The sequence below is a fragment of the Rhinolophus sinicus genome, linkage group LG02 (assembly GCF_036562045.2).
Source record: "Rhinolophus sinicus isolate RSC01 linkage group LG02, ASM3656204v1, whole genome shotgun sequence".
In the NCBI taxonomy this organism is placed as follows: domain Eukaryota; kingdom Metazoa; phylum Chordata; class Mammalia; order Chiroptera; family Rhinolophidae; genus Rhinolophus; species Rhinolophus sinicus.
The window spans coordinates 98,536,163-98,552,704 of record NC_133752.1 but is presented as its reverse complement, the minus strand read 5'-3'; the positions used below and the strand labels follow the sequence as shown (position 1 = coordinate 98,552,704).

The 16,542-nt window shown below is 41.1% G+C and overlaps 1 protein-coding gene across 2 annotated transcripts in view; it reads right to left on the bottom strand.

Annotated features, from left to right (window-relative positions):
* CCDC3 (coiled-coil domain containing 3) overlaps positions 1–16,542 on the bottom strand; it is an 83,827-nt gene that overhangs the window by 63,866 nt on the left and 3,419 nt on the right. The window lies entirely within an intron of this gene.

The window sequence follows — 16,542 nt, the reverse complement described above, 5'->3', positions numbered from 1 at the left end:
TCTAGGTTTGCTTAGGCCCCCAGGGAAAGCAGGGCTCTACCAGGTGTCACAGCTGATTTAGCTGAAGGATGAGAACCAGTCAGGGAACTGAAGCTTGACAGTGTCCCCAAGGGTCTAATGAGAGCCAGAGCAGAGTGGGGGAGGCAGGAGGTGATCTCCTCGGGCCCACTACTCACAGGCAGAGCTTGTTGTAACAACCGCGACCAACGCCCAGTAATGCCCCCGCCTGTCTGCAAAGCCACAGTGCATGCTGAGAAAGGTCAGAGCTGAAGCTGCCGGTCCAAGGGACAGGATGGTGCAGAAGTGAAGGGCCTCCAGGGAGGGGTGTGGGAAGAAGGAAGCAGCAGGGCAAAGACACTTTTCCCCTTCCCAAGAGACATTTGCATGAGCTAAGATGTCCATAGGGAGAGCTCAGATGGTGGCAGATTTTCTGCTTCCAAGACAAAAAGGAGAGACATGATCATCATTTCTTATTTAACACCACAGCTTGATGGCCAGAGATCTTACAAACCTCTCCTGCCTCCCTGCAAAGCCCCTGCAAGGACAGTCACCGCATTCAGCCTCCCCATCCACATGGGGACAGTGAAACATGGAGAAAGAAGGAAGAAAGCAACCACAGGAGACTTTGGGAACAAAAGTCAGAACTTCTATTTTATTTTTCTTTATTTTATTTCTTTAACTAAAGCTTATTGGGGTGACAATTGTTAGTAAAGGCTTCAGGTGTACAACTCTGTTTTCTAGGCTGCAACACTCTCAGATGCTTAATTTCATTTCCTTCTAGTACTGGAGCATGTTTCCATAGTAACTGTCTGGGAATTGGGTGCCTTGTGAGGCCAGGCAGAGGCTAGCTGGAGGGCCTTCCCCTTTGGGAACAGAGAAGACCCTTGGTGGAGGACCAGACTTCATTTTGATGCCCTCCCTTTCCATCTTGGTACATATGTACTGAAGCACGCTGGGAAGGCTCCAGAATTGAACATCATTATGCAAGAAAAGAAATAAAATTAAGGAAGAAATGAGGCCACTCAGTGAGTTCTCTTCAACAAACCAGGATGAGAAGTTTCTCCTGTTGACTTCTGACTTTTTGTCATAGATGCTCTAACTGACGGCATCTATGACACAAATCATAGGACTCCTGCACTATTTACAAAGCTCTGAGCTTGTTTACTCCCAAGTTCTGTACCATAATGAACTGTTATCCACTTTGCTGATATAGAAACTGATTCATGGCGAAACCACATGATTAGCAATGAGGTAAAACTGAAAGCGACCTAAAATGAATCCAAATCGATTGCTAAGGTCATGTTACAACATGGGTGAATGCTAAAGACATCATGCTAAGTGAAATATGGCAGTCACAGAAGGACAAATACATATGATTCCACTTACGTAGGTGTCTAAAATAGTCAAACTCAGAAGCAAAAAGTCGAATTGTGGATGCCAAAGTCTGGAAGATGGGGGGAATGGGGAGTTGCTATTCGATGGGTCCAGAGTTTCAGTCAAGCAAAGTGAAAGTTATGAGAGATCTGCTGTATGACAACATGCATACAGTTAACAATACCGTAGTGTACATGCAAAATTTTGTTAAGAGGGTGGATTTCATGTTATGCGTTTTGTTTTTGTTTTTGTTTTTTATCACAATGAAAACATTGTGATAAATGTTTTATCACATAGCATCTATAGCTATGAGTAGCTTAACATGTCTCTGATCCTTCCTAGTGCTGTTGTAAGAAAGAGTTTGAAGACTTTTTAACTTATACCACAAAGGGAAATGTCTACAGCCATAGCTCTATAAGAAGAGATACCAAACATGGGCAAAAGACATGAACAGACATTTCACCAAAGAAGCCATACAGATAGTATCCATGCTCCACAAAATGGAAGAAAATGACGCAAATCATATATCTGATAAGGGCCTAGTATCCAAAATATATAAGAACCGACTACAACTCAACAATAGAAAGAAAACCCAATTAAAAACTGGGCAAAAGACATGAAGAGCCATTTCTCCAAAGAAGACACACAACTGACCAGTAAGTCCATGAGAAGATGCTCAAGATCCTTAGCTATCAGGGAAATGCAAATCCAAACCATAACATGATACCACTTCATTTCCACTAGGATGGTTAGAATCAGTAAGAGAGAAAATAACAAGTACTGGCAAAGACGTGAAGAAATTGGAACCCTTATACATTGCCGGTGGGAATATAAAATGGGGCAGTTGCTTGCTTGGAAAAACAGTTTGGCAGCTCCTTAAAAAGCTAAACAGAGAGTTACCACATGACCCCAGCAATTCCACTCCAAGAGAAATGAAAACATCCACACAAAAACTTATACATGAACACTGATAGCAGCATTATTTATAATAGGCAAAAGTGAAAACAACCTAAATGTCCATTAACAAATGAATAGATAAGCAAAATGTGGTCTATCCATGCAATGGAATATTACTCAGCCATCATGCATGAAGTACCGATTCATATTAAAACAGGGATGAACCTTGAAAACATGCTAGGTGAAAGTAGCCAGACACAAAAGGCCACATAATATAAGATTTCATTTATATGAAATGTCCAGAATCGGCAAATCCACTAGGTTGCCAGGGGCTGGAGAGAGGGCAGGAATGTGAGTGACTAATAATTGGTGCTTTTCCTTTTGGTGGGAGGGATGAAAATGCTTTGGAAATAGATAATGATGCACATCTGTAAATATACCAAACACCACTGAATTGTGTACTTTAAAAGGTATGTGAATCATATCTCAATGAAAAAAATTTTAAACCACAATGGGATAGTACTACATGCCTATCAGAATGGCTAAAATAAAAAATAGTGATAATACCAAATGCTGGCCAGCAATGCAGAAAACTGGATCACTCATGCATTGTTGGTGGGAATGTAAATGATTTAGCCACTTTGGAAAATAGTTTGGAAGCTTCTTTTAAAATGAAAATGGACTTACTATATGTCCCAGCAATGACACTTTGGGCATTTACTGCAGAGAAATGAAAACTTACGTCACCACAAAAATAATGTATGAATATGCAGAGTAGCTTTATTCATAATAACTAATAACTAGAAACTACCCTAAGTCCTTCAGTGAGTGAATGGCTTAATAAATGATGGTACATCCATAATAGGAAATAGTACACAGCAATAAGAAGAAATACAACAACTTGGATCCACCTCAGGGAAATTATCCCGAGTGAAGAAGACAGTCTCAAAAAGTTACGTACTGTAAGGTTCTACTCATATAACACTTGAAATAACAAAATTCTAGAGAGAGAGAGAACAGGGTAGTGGCTGCCAGGGTGTAGAATGGGCCTGGGAGACAGTGTGGCTACGAAGGGGTAGCACGAGGGAGTTTGGGGTGGTGGGACAGTCCTGTATGCTGACTGTGGCGGTAGTGACAGGAAGCTACACATGTGACCAACTTGTCTAGAGTGATACCCAGGCACACAAAGCAGTGCGTGTATAACTGGTGACATCGGAATCAGCTCTGTGGACTTAATGTCATCACCTGGGCTTGCTACTGTACTGCAGTTAGACAGTAAGCTCACTGTAGGCGGCAGTGGGTGAGGGGCACCAACGACCGCTCACCATTTCTCTGTAGCTGCCTGTGAATCTATATTTATTCCAAAATAAGTTTTTAAAATGTAACTATATAGTGATAGCATTAGTCAATGTTGAAGAGTATTGACTGTTTCAACAAAACTCAAAAGTAAAGAAGAAATGACAGCTGTCATCGTACAGCCACAAACATCACCTCTCGTGTAGGAGGGAGTCCCCCTCTTACTGTGAATGCCCATACTGGAAAACAGGTCAGGAATGTCCATTGTGGACCCATCACTTGTGTGTCCTCATTTCCCTTCACTCCCCCGCATGCAGCTCTAGTGTCCCTAATGCACCATCATTCTCGTCTCTGGGCCTTTGTTCTTGCTCTGCTCCCCTCAACCTTCCCATGTCCTTCCCATCTCTTAAGTCCCAGCAGCAGGATCCATCTTTCCAGGTCGGCTAATTGTATCTCTGCGAGTAGATACCGGAATTCAGACACCAGGTCATCTTCTACTAATTCTCCACAATACAGGACACAGCGCTAAGAACATGGGGGGCGCTCAGAAACCCTTTCTGATGGAATAGAAGCTTGTCGTCCTCCAGATCTTTTATTCTCACTCTTGTGAGATATGTGATGAAGGAGAGTGGGTATGTGTGCAGGTGTAAGAGCCACGACATAACATTTCACACGTAACCGGTACTTTGTCCTTTTAAATATGTCACCTCGGTTGTTTTTTCTTATGAGAGAGCTATGAGTAAAACATAGATGTAATTAGACCCATTTTTCAGGGAAGGAAACTGAGTCAGAGTGGTTCAGTAAAATTTGAAGTCATGGTTGGTACTGAGTCAGGGTTGGAACCCAAGACTCAGTCAAAGGCCCTATCGAGATGCAAATTGCCACTTTACAACTTTATTTTTAAGGTTAATTATTAGTTAATTCAGATTTAAATCTTCCCAGAAGGAAGTATAACATTTTGCAACACAAAATGTAGTGTTTAGCCAATACTTTGGGGGAGGCAGAGGCCCTGTAGGAAAAGGACCCAGAACAAATGTCTTTAGAAAGTGGGGATAGAGGAGTGGATTGTGATCAAGGACAAACTGGGAGAACACAGGAAGTGTCCACTTCCAAATGTAGTGGAATCCACTCAGTTCTCCCAGCACCAACACTACGCCCTACACCAAGCCTCCCTTACTCAGATCGTACCACTCCATTCAATGGCTTCCCAAGGCACAAAGTCCTAAACTCCTTACACTTACTTAAAAGGCTCTGAAAGATCTGGCTCCTGCTCACCTCTCCAAACTCACCCGGTCCCATTCTTCCCCACCAACAATGCTGTGCATATCCTTCTCCAAAGGAGAAGCATGCCAAACAGGCTCTGCCTTGGCCAGTATCACCGACTTTTTCTTCTACCTGGAATGCTTTTCTGCCTGATCTTTGTTTGGCTGGCCCTGTGTCATTCAGCTTTCAGTGTGTTATCCCCTCAACCTATAGTAATCAGTTCCCCTCTATCATATAACCTTCTTTTAATTCTTTGAGAAACACCTATTGCTATATGACGTTTTTCTCATTGACTGATGTACTCGTAGTGATTGACGTGTCGACTGTCTCTCCCTCATCCCACTGCAATGTAAGCTCCAGGAGAAATGGAAGAGCTTTTCTCTCATTCTCTTTTGTATTCCCAGTGCCTGACACACAGTAGGAGTTCAATAAATACGTGTAGAATAAAAAGTATGAATGGAAGGAAGGGAGATGACAGGGGTGGAAGGAAAGAGGAAAGAAGGGAGAGAGAAAGAGAGGAAAAAAGGAAGGAAAGAAGGCCTTCACCCTACCTACTTCACAGTTCTGGCTCTATCCGGCCAAACAAATGGCCTGGTAGTAACAATCAGAAAACAGGGTAATAGCCTTCACCTAAGGGGTAAATGAGTTGCATGATCCTCGTTACATCAAAAGCACTTTGAGAACAGTATATTGTGGGTCACCTACAAGGTCCAGATCAAGCCCCGCCTCTTCTCTGAGATCTTCCCGGACTACCCAAGGCCTCTCTGATACCTCCCTTCTCAGACTTTCCACAGCTTTAGTGCCCACACCACTCATGTGATATTTAATAATCCCCTTACTCACATCGGTATGAGTACCTACTACGTGAGGGGATCGTGCTAGATCCTTGGAACACAACAATGAATTAGAAGGAGTTCATATGGTTGGGGGACATAGATATTAAACCAATCTTTGCACAAACTATTACTAATTATTTTTGTGATAAGTGCCACAGAAAAAAGTGTGTGCTCCCAGCATAATTGAAGGACAAAACCAGACCAGCTGGGTAAAGGAAGGAAGGCAGGTAGGAAGTGGGTGGAAGAAGTAAGAGTTACTCTGTGAGCAGAAAGCGTGTCCAGTATGGGAGGCAGCAGACCAGTGAGCAGGCAAAACGGAGAACAAAATGGCATGGACCTGAAGTCAGGAGACCGCGGCTTCCCTTCCAGCGGTCACTGCCTGCCTACATTCCACTGGACTTACCAGGCCTCAGTTGACTCAACTACATATAAAGAACAGAATCAATGTTTAGTGTTAAAAAAAACAACAACCCAGAGAACTAAAATATAACCACTTGATTTCTCAGAGGTGAAACAATTTAATTTCGATGAACGAAAAATGTATTGAGCATGTACTAATTATGAGCACAAAGATCCATAAAGGTAAATGGATTTCCTTAAGATTAATGTGTGAGTGAAAGCAGTCCAGATTAGAATCCAGATCTGCTGAATCTCAGCTCTGGATTCATTCCAAAGGTATCCACCGCCCTCCACAATCTGATCCAACCCTAACTGTGCAACTTCCCGCTCTTCTCAATGCTAGAAGCCCAACGGCAGAAGTCATTCCAAGCTCATCGTTTCCTCCAGGTCTTCTGAAATTCCGAGCCCCGTGGTAAGGTCACACATGCCCCCTGCACAGCTCAGACTGTAAAATGGCCCCCATCCCTGAGCACTCGGCTCACATAACACCCCCTCCTCTACCATTCTCCCATCCCCGAGTTTGTCTGCTGCAGTGGTTCACAGTCTGCATATTTCTGGGGGGATCCCAGGATGCTTTCATGGGGGTCCATGAGATCAAAACTATTTTCAGAATAATACTAAAACCTCTTTTCCACTGTGTTGACATTTGCATTGTTGGTGCAAACTCAAAGGTGAGTATAACTACTGGCACCTGGCGCAGTGACACCAAATTATACTAACAGTCATGTTCTTCAGTGCTTGTGCGGGCAGACAAAGAAAAGGCAGTTCAACTGAAGAATGTCCCTGATGAAGCAGTAAAAGTCATTAAATCAATCCCAACCCTTGGGTACCCATGCTTTGAACACTCTGCAAAGGAATGAGAAGCACACAGAAAGCACCTCGGCTGCTTATCAAAGCACAATGGTAGAGTCAAGGAAAAGCACTATGAGACTGAGTTCTGAGCTGAACTAGTGGCTTTCTTTGTGAAACACTATTTTTACTTGAAAGAATGAATGACAGGTAAACTACAGTTATTCACATTTGTGTGTTTGATTGACATTTTCTTGAACATGGATAAAATGAGCCTGTCATGTCAAGGAAAACAACTAATAGTACTTGTTTCCAGTGGTAAAATTAAAGCTTTCAAGCGAAAATTAGAATTTTAGAAAACTTTCCACTGTGTGCTTGACATTTTTCCCAATGCTTAAAGCCGTTCCTGATTAGATCGACAGTGTATTAATGAATAGGATTTTTAAATACTGCATAATTAAAAGTCTCAGCATATGCAGGGTCTGTATAACTCTGCATTTTCCAAATGGTCAATTTATTATGTTACAAAATCATGCACGGGAAAAATAATCCATTCCAAGTGCAAGGGTCTGATGGATTTTCATGTAGGAATACAAAAAAGTTCATTGATGAGGTTTCAGATTCTGCACTGCAACTAACTTTTAAGAAACTATCACCTTTTGGAATATTGATGTGGTTATCAAAGAAGAATACAGGAAAAGAGACACTCAAATACCTGTTAAACTGAAGTTATGCTCCTCTACCCCTAAGGGGTCTCTTTGTTCTTCAACAAATAATCTGGTGAACTGGACTTTCTCAGCAAACTTCCAGTGATATTTTAAACCAAATACTACTAGGGCTTAATGGAAGATCTGAATAAATTGAGTTCCGATTTTCTTGATCCATTTGGGGCTCAAACCTCACTGTAAGAACTACAGATCATTTTTGCTTTTGATAATCAGAAATGAAACACTGTCCTTTTTCTCTCTGTAGTAGGTTCTACCCAAACTTGACCAGGTGTTCTTAATGGGCCAATCAAAAGGAAACACCAGCTTCCAGTGCCGGTCAAGAAGAAGGAAGCTGAACACAGTCTATGACTCCTACTGATTACAATTAAAACCTCTGCACATAATACAAAAAGCAACTATCTGGGGACTCTGAAAACTCCACAATTACAAGCAAAGGGACCTGAATCAAAGGGGATAATGCAACTAAATGATGGAGTTATGCAGAAAACTGTGGGAGATATCTTTATTCCTATCCAGAAGAACCAGAAAGGAGGCCCCCGTGTACGGAGAGTATGGAGGCAGTCCTTGGTTGTCTTCCTTTTTCCTTCTCTTTTTTCTCACCCAGCCTTGCCCTAAGGCCAACCCTAGTTTCAGTCTGCACTGCCACAGTGGCACAGGCAAGAAACAGATAACCTGAATTGTTCTTTCTACTAAAGAAATTGAATTGTTTGCAGATGTCATGATCTTATAAGTATAAAACCATAAAGACTATACAAAATATTGTTATAACTAATACACAAATCCAGGAAAGTTGTAGAATACAAAAATCAACACACAAAAATCACTTACATTTCTTTACGTCATAGTATTGGAAGTCCAAGCCAGAGGAATTGGGCAAGAAAAATAAATAAAAGGCATCCAAATCAGAAAGGAAGAAATAAATCTGTCTCTATTTGCAGATGACATGATATTATATATAGAAAACCCTAAAAATTACACACATACACACACACACAAACCTGTTAGAAATCAAAAATGAGTTCAACAAAGTTGCAGGATACAAAATCAATATACAAAAATCAGTTGCATTTCTATATGCTAACAACAATCTATGAGAAAGAGAAAATAAGAAAGTAATCCTATTTAAAATTGCATCAAAAAGAATATAATACCCAGGACTAAATTTCACAAAGGAGATGAAAGACATATACATTGAAAATTATAACACGTTGATGAAAGAAATTTAAGAAGACAAAAATAAATGAAAAATATTCCACACTCAGGGATTAGAAGAATTAACATTGTTTAAATTCCCATACTACCCAAAGCAATCTAGAGAGTCAATGCAATCCCTATCAAACTTCCAATGGCGTTTTTCACAAAAATAGAACAAGCGATCCTAAAAAAAGAACAAAAGACCCCGAATAACCAAAGCAATCTTAAAAATTAAGAATAAAACAGAGGCATCATGATTCCTCTATATTACAAAGCTACAGTAATCAAAACAACATGGTATTGGCATAAAAAGAGACACACAGAACAATGGAAGAGAAAAGAGAGCCCAGAATTAAAACCACATATATGTGGAGAATTAATTTACAACAAAGTAGTCAAAAATATACAATGGGGAAAAAACAGTCTCTTCAACAAATGGTGTTGGGAAAACTGAACAGCCACTTGCAAAAGAATGAAACTGGACCACTATCTTAAATCATACACACCCAAAAATATCAACTCTAAATAGATTAAAGACTTCAACATAAGACCTGAAACAATAAAGTTCCTAGAAAAAAATCTGAGAGTGAGCTCCTTGACATCAGTCTTGACAATGATTTTTTTTTATTTGACACCAAATGTAAAATCAATAAAAGCAAAAATAAACAAGTGGGCTACATCAAACTAAAATGCTGCTGTGCAGCAAAGGAAACCATCAGCAAAATGAAAAGGCAACCCACAAGATGAGAAAAAAATATTTGCAAATCATGTATCTGGTAATGGGTTAATATCCAAAATATAAGAAACTCATATAATTCAATAGCAAAAAACAAAACAAAACAAAACAAAAAAACAAAAAACACCAATTTAAAAATGGCAGATCTGAATAGACATTTTTCCAAAGAAGATATACAGATAGCCGTCTAATCATCAGGAAAATGCAAACCAAACCCACAGTGAGCTATCACCTCACACCTATTAGGATGCCTATTATTCAAAAAATAAAAGATAACATGGGGTGGCAAAGATGTGGAGAAAAGGGAACCCCTGTACACTGTTGATGGGAATGGAAATTGGTATAGCCACTATGGAAAACAGTATGGAGTGCCTCAAAAAATTTTAAAAGGAAAACAATAAGATCTAGCAATCCCTCTTCTGGATACATATCCAGAGGAAATAAAATCAGTACCTTGAACAGATATCTGCCCTCCCACGTTCATTGCATCATTATTCACAACAGCCAAGATACGGAAAAAACCTAAGTTTCCGTTGACAGATAAAGAAATTGTGGTATATAGACACAATGAAATACTATTCAGCCTTTTCAAAGAAGACGATCCTTCCATTTATAACATGGATGGACCTTTAGGGCATTATGCTAAGTGAAAGAAATCAGAAAAAGACAAATACCACATGATCTCACTTATATGTGGAATCTTAAAAAAAAGATACCACCACACACCCATTAGAATGTGTGTGTGTGTGTGTGTGTTTACCTAATACTAAATACCGATGAGGATGCAGACCTGGAGCTCTCATACATTGCTAATGTGAATGCAAAATGGTACAGCAAGTCTCAAAAACAGTTTTTGCAGTTTCTTATAAAGTTAAACATACACTTACCTTACAATTCAGCAAACCTACCCTAGGTATTTACCTGAGAAGCCAAAATTTATGTTCACACAAAAACCTATACGTGCATGTTTATAGAAGCTCCAGTAGCCTGAAACTCTCAGCTGGTGAATAGATAAATAAACCTGTGGTACACCCCTATAATGGAATATGTATTGGCAATTAAAGGGAATGAACTACTGACACACATGACATGGATGAATCACAAGCACATTCTGCTAAGTTTAAAAAAAAAAAGCCAAACTGAAAAATGCAACATACTGTATGATTGACTCCATTCATATGACATTCTGGAAAATGCAAATCGTGATTCAGAACAAAAGTGTGGTTCCCGGGAGTTGCGGTTGGGGAGGGTCTGACTATAAAAGAGCACAGATGAGGTTTTCTGCGGTGATGGAATTTCTGTGTTGTGGTTGTAGTTGTGAACATACAACTACATGCCTCTGTTAAAACCCATAACTGTCCATGTAAAAGAGTGAATTTTACTGTCTGTGGATTTTCAATATTAACTGAGAAAATGAGAGGGGAGGAGAGAAGGTAGGAAAAGGACAGAGAAGACCTTTGCTTAGGCCTCAGAGATCTCCAGATGAGAGACTGTTCGTTTTACAATTGTGTAAGATACCATAAAACGTGCACCAGATACACAACAGTAAACAAAACAGACATCCCAGCCCTGGAGTAGTTTAGTCCACTTGGGCAGACAGTGTCTGAAGAGTGGGAAAACAAGGACCAAGATGGTTTGAACAGGATGGCTGCCATCTTTAAATATAACAAAACCCCTCCCTCTCCAGTTCTGCCCCCTTCACCGGCAACCTTATATGTATTAAACCATTCACAGCCAAACTGCATGACAAAGTTGTCCACCCTCACTGTCTCCATGTCCTCTTGTCCACCCACACTCCTCACACCCTCAGTCTCCTCCCTCACTATATGGAAACTGTCCTCGTTCAGGCCACCAAAGTTGAGTGGTTTTTACTCCTCATCTTACTTGACTTCTGAACAGCTTTTCTCTCTGTCCATCACTCATTCTCCTGGAAACATGCTGTGCCATGGACTCTCCTAGTTTCCTTCTACCTCTGTCTGCTCCATCTTGACCAAGCATAGAATTCCATGAGTCTCAGCCAACCCAAGGTCCTCTGCTCTTCTTTCTCTATGCCCTCTCCCTTGGAAATCTCATTCAGATCCAGTTTTAACTGACATCTAATTATTGCTCAGACACAAAGGTATATTTTCCTCTGAGAGTTCTAAACTTATAAATCCAACTGCCTACCTATTCAAGGTCTCATGTGGATGGCTCGAAGACACCTCAACTCAGTAGGTCCAACACTAGTCTCATGAGTTCCCCTACCAAACCTGTCCTATTCACATTTCTTAGCATTGGTTCTGGAGTGCAGTGTACATGTTAGAAACACCGGAGTTCTCTTTGACCCCCCACCACCTTCTTTACCACCCAAATCTAAACCGTCATTAACACCTACTGACTTTATTTGCTAAATATTTCTCAACTTTGCCTACTTCACTCCACCCCACGCCTCCACCCTAGTCCAGCATCAATCTGGTAGCTTTATAACAACCCACACCTGCTCTCACCACATCACTTACATCCTCTCCAATCCAACTGGCTTTTTCAAAATGTAAATCTGATCTTATCCCTCCTTGTTTTCAAAACGTTCAAGGTTTCCCATTACTGTGAGGACAAAGCCCAAACTCTCTTCAGGATCTATCAGTCCCTGCATGGTCTGGTCCTGCCTAATGCTCTTGCCTCATCCTTCTCACTCACTCCCTTTGCTCCATTTCCTCAACAGCACTGTGTACCTTGCTACCACAGGGCCTTTGCACAGACTGTTCTTCTCTGGACTGCTCTCATCTCCCCATGATGCCTCTTCATCCAGCAGATCTTAGCTCCAGTATCAATGCAACACAGAAGGCTTTCTTTACCTCTAAGACTACTAAGACTCTGATTATTTCCTTTCTTTCCTTTGGAGCATTTTTCCCCATTCGGAATTATAAAGTCATTAATGTGGTCTTTTGATCATGTCAATCACCAACTCTAGGACTATAAGCTTTATGAGATCAGAGACTTTGTATTTTGCTAAACATTGAAACTCTAGTGTCTAACATAGTAGCTGCCTCACAGTAGTTACTCAGTAAATATATGCTCAAGACTGACTCAGCAATCCCACAAAATGAGGTATATATAATGTTGTACGTGTTCACACTCTTTGTAATAGCAATGTATTGGAAACAATCTAACTACCTATCAATAGGGGACTTGATTAAATATATAGTGACACATGCATACAATGGAATACTATGCAGCTATTCATGACAACTTTGTATGCATTGATATGGAAAAATCTTCAAGACATCCTTGTGAATAAAGCAAGGCAATAAAAGCACGCATAGTGTGCTGCCATTTGTGTCAAAGAAGAGGGTAAATAATACATTTGTATTATTTGTTGGATGAAAGTACTCACTGAATGTTTATAAGAAACTAACAATGGCAAGTACCTGTTTGGAGAGTGGGTGAGAGCTGGGTGGATAGGTGTCAGAGATGGGAGAGAAACTGCACTCACTACCACTTTATACTTCCAGATATGGGAACCCATGGGAATATGTTACCTATTTATAATTCAGTAGACACATTTTTAAGTGCCCCCTGCATGGAATACAATAAATTCCACTGAATGAATGAAAGCACACATGATGGCTTGCCTATCATCTGTTCCCATTTCTAACACATATCCCCATCACCTCCATTGCCACCACTTGGCCCCTCCCCTGGGAAGTAGCAGGGAGGTCTTTAAATTTAAAAAACTATGTCATTTTTAAAGTCATACTTTCAAACGATCAATTTACAATAATACACCCTTGTATCACCCTTTACAGTTTACGAAGTAATTTCAAACATGCTTTAATTAATTAGGTCCTTAACAACAACCTTAGATAGTTTATGTTATCTTTAGCCCCATTTTATAGATGAGAAAACTGATGCTGTGAGAAATTAAGGGCCCTGCCTAAGTTCATTCCTGTGGAAATGGCGGAGCCAATCTAGACCTTAGGATTACAAGTTTACATTCCGTTTAAAGCTGCTTCAAGAATAACTCCCATCATCCCTCCCAAGTCCAAAAATGGAAAAAAGAAAAAAAAAAAAAAAAAAAAGATGGCAGAAGGACTTTCACAAACTTTATTTCAATCCCATGACATTCTGTGACAGACTGATATGAGCATGGGTCAGTCTGGGTGTTGGTCCTAGGGGACCAAGAGGGGAAAATATCCAACTTCTGTTTTGACGGTTACACTCACCCAACAGGATAGAAAAGAAGGAAAAAAAATGTTGCTGGCTGGTGTAGAGAGAATTGTTCCAGTAAATCTGGTGGATGCTCCAAACTTGCCAGAGGCATCCCCCAAGGGCCTGTTAACACCATGACAGTGAACTGAGCAGTACTGAACACTTAGCAACACTGCTGACCTCCTGGCAACATTTGAAAGCAAGATTGTGTTTCTGCTCATTAAGGCATGGGTCGGACATCTGAAGATGGAACTAGAGAGTAGGAGCATTTTGCTGCTGAGGACGGGGTGAGTGGGGAGAATGTCAGCCTGGGTGTGTATTGCGGACATTTCCTTGCATAAGATTTTCTTCCTTTTCCATTTCATAACCTCCGAATTGACTCTAGATTTCCAGATTCATGGGGTCCTCCAAGACCAAGTGAGAACCATCAGTGAAGAGAATGAAATACGCCTCTCACCACCACAGTCTCAGAGCCACTGTTCACACTGACAGGAAGCTGAGAGCCACAGAATAAACAGTGTGAAGTCCGAGAACTCACCAATCTTGACCTCTAAGATATGACATGTGAGTGATACCGGAAAGGCGTGTAGCAGCAATGTCCGGGGCCATTTATAATGGTCTCAGAACATGCGAAGGATTCGTGTGTTCCGATTTTTCAAAGCATCCTCATACCTACTCCTCCTGCAATAAAAAGGGGACCGGAGCACCTCTTCTGATCCCTCCCATGATGACGACCACCATAGGAAAAATATAGACTGCTTCTGATATAACAGGATGTACTTATCTGAGTAGGATACACAATGTGATACGCCCCTTCCCACAGAAAAGGCGGAGAACTTTTAGCTTTTTTTCCTCCCCGAAGAAAGGAACAAGTAATTGTCAATAATTCTTCATCTACCCCTGAGATTGTCAATTCACAACCACTTTAATCACTCCAGAGTACATAAACATTTCTCAAGGAGCACCATAAAATGTAAATCATAAAGTTGACTCAAAAAGCAAATTTAATTTTAAACTCTATGCGAGCTAATTTAACGTAGCGCTAATGTGCTACCTTTCAAATTGGGCAAGGGATTAAAAATGGAAGGGGTTCAACAGGTGTTGAAAAGCACAAGGTACATCAGCTCTAACTTCTAAATTTGGCAACACAGGAGCTCAGGAGTCTGGAACAATTATTTTCCTCTCCTAAAACTCCTGAAGCTTCCTCAGAGCTGCACAGCACACGCTCCCTTCGGTATCTAAGCGGCCAGGGTGATTAGAGGGAAAGGGAAAGAATTCTCCCAATGAACATCTGACCACCAGAAACAGGACTGTTTTCACACTGAAACAATTCTCCATGGTCCCATTGTTCTGTTCTGTTTTGTTTTGTTTGTCAAATGATGGAAAATCTAATTCCAGGAAAATGCTTAACGGCATCATTACGTGACCATAGGGCTAATAAGTTATGTAGCTGAAGAGTTTGGAGGCTAAGCTACTAAGATATTTTTGGAATAATATCTGATCTCTTGATATAAATATATTGTTACCCAGGATCTAGGAGTATATACAAAGTTCCCACAAAACGGAGAACCAAAGGGCTGAGGCTAAAAGGATTTCATTTGGAACATGCTAAGGTGTGACTCAGGCTGGGGATACCCAGGCTCACACTTGCCAGATCTTGTTCAGTATGGAGTGGGGGCTGGTGCAGATTGGTGGGGGAAGCGCTTGGAACCGTGTTGGGAGCAAACTATAGGACAAATGTTCCGAAAATTCTGGCAAACCATGAAGGAGGGGTTAGAGGAGTCTAGATTGCTGTCAATAGGGTAGGCCTAAGGTGGAACCTCTTGATAAAATGTTAAGGAAATAAGAATAAACCATTTTCCTTAGTCAGACATACTTGTCCATCATGCAAACAGTATTTGGGCAAGAGCACGAAGAAGGCCTCCAGGTGCCTGGGAGCCCTGGGCAGAAGATACGGAAATTTGGAAGAGAACTATGCAGCTCCCCTAGGCCAACCCACCAGACGAGAGAAGAGCATTCGCCCAAACCCATCACATAAGGGTGGAAGGAAGCTGCCCAACACATGCAATTGCTCATTAACCCACAAAGGAGTCCTTGTTGCACGAGACAGCCATATCTACACAGCAGAACTCTCTCAGCAGTCTGTCACATTGCCCTAAAAATGTCTCAGACAAGGGCCTGGGAGTGGTGGAACGCCACCTGGATGCCCTGGTCCCACCGTCATCCCATCTCCACTGTGGCAATGCCACTGCTTTGGAAAAGTGACTTTCCTCAAAATTTCCCCCAACTCTGGCATCTGTCCCAGAATGGAAGATCCCTTTTACATTTTAGTCCCCCCAAATAATACTGACCCTCACATTCCACAACCAGCTTGGCCACCCTGTACCTCTACGTCTTGACAACCATATTTACGAATCATGGAAGTGTTAACTCTGATAATGTTTTCACTTCATTTCCTTGAGGACATTTTTCTTTCCTCTTAGAAAATTTCTTAGAGCGCCCTGCTATCAATCGCAACAACGATACTCACGATGTGTCACGTGTGTAAAACGCTGACTCTGGCAAGCACTATGCTTTGCATATTTACATATTTTGCACAGTGAGGTCATACTACATCAGCTCTTTAATGTAGAAGCTACTATTGTCTCCATTATACAGAAGAAGAAACTGAGGCACAATGTGCCAACCTTCGTCTCATCTTATCCTTTCTCTTAGTGAGGAACCCTTTGCCAAATAGTAAGGCCATGGGAATCCAAAGTTTACGAGCAGTGTTTTTAACTGCTGGCAGGGAGGGAGAAGGAAGGTTAAGACGCTTTGTTCTGGGCTTTTGGAAGAGTATTCT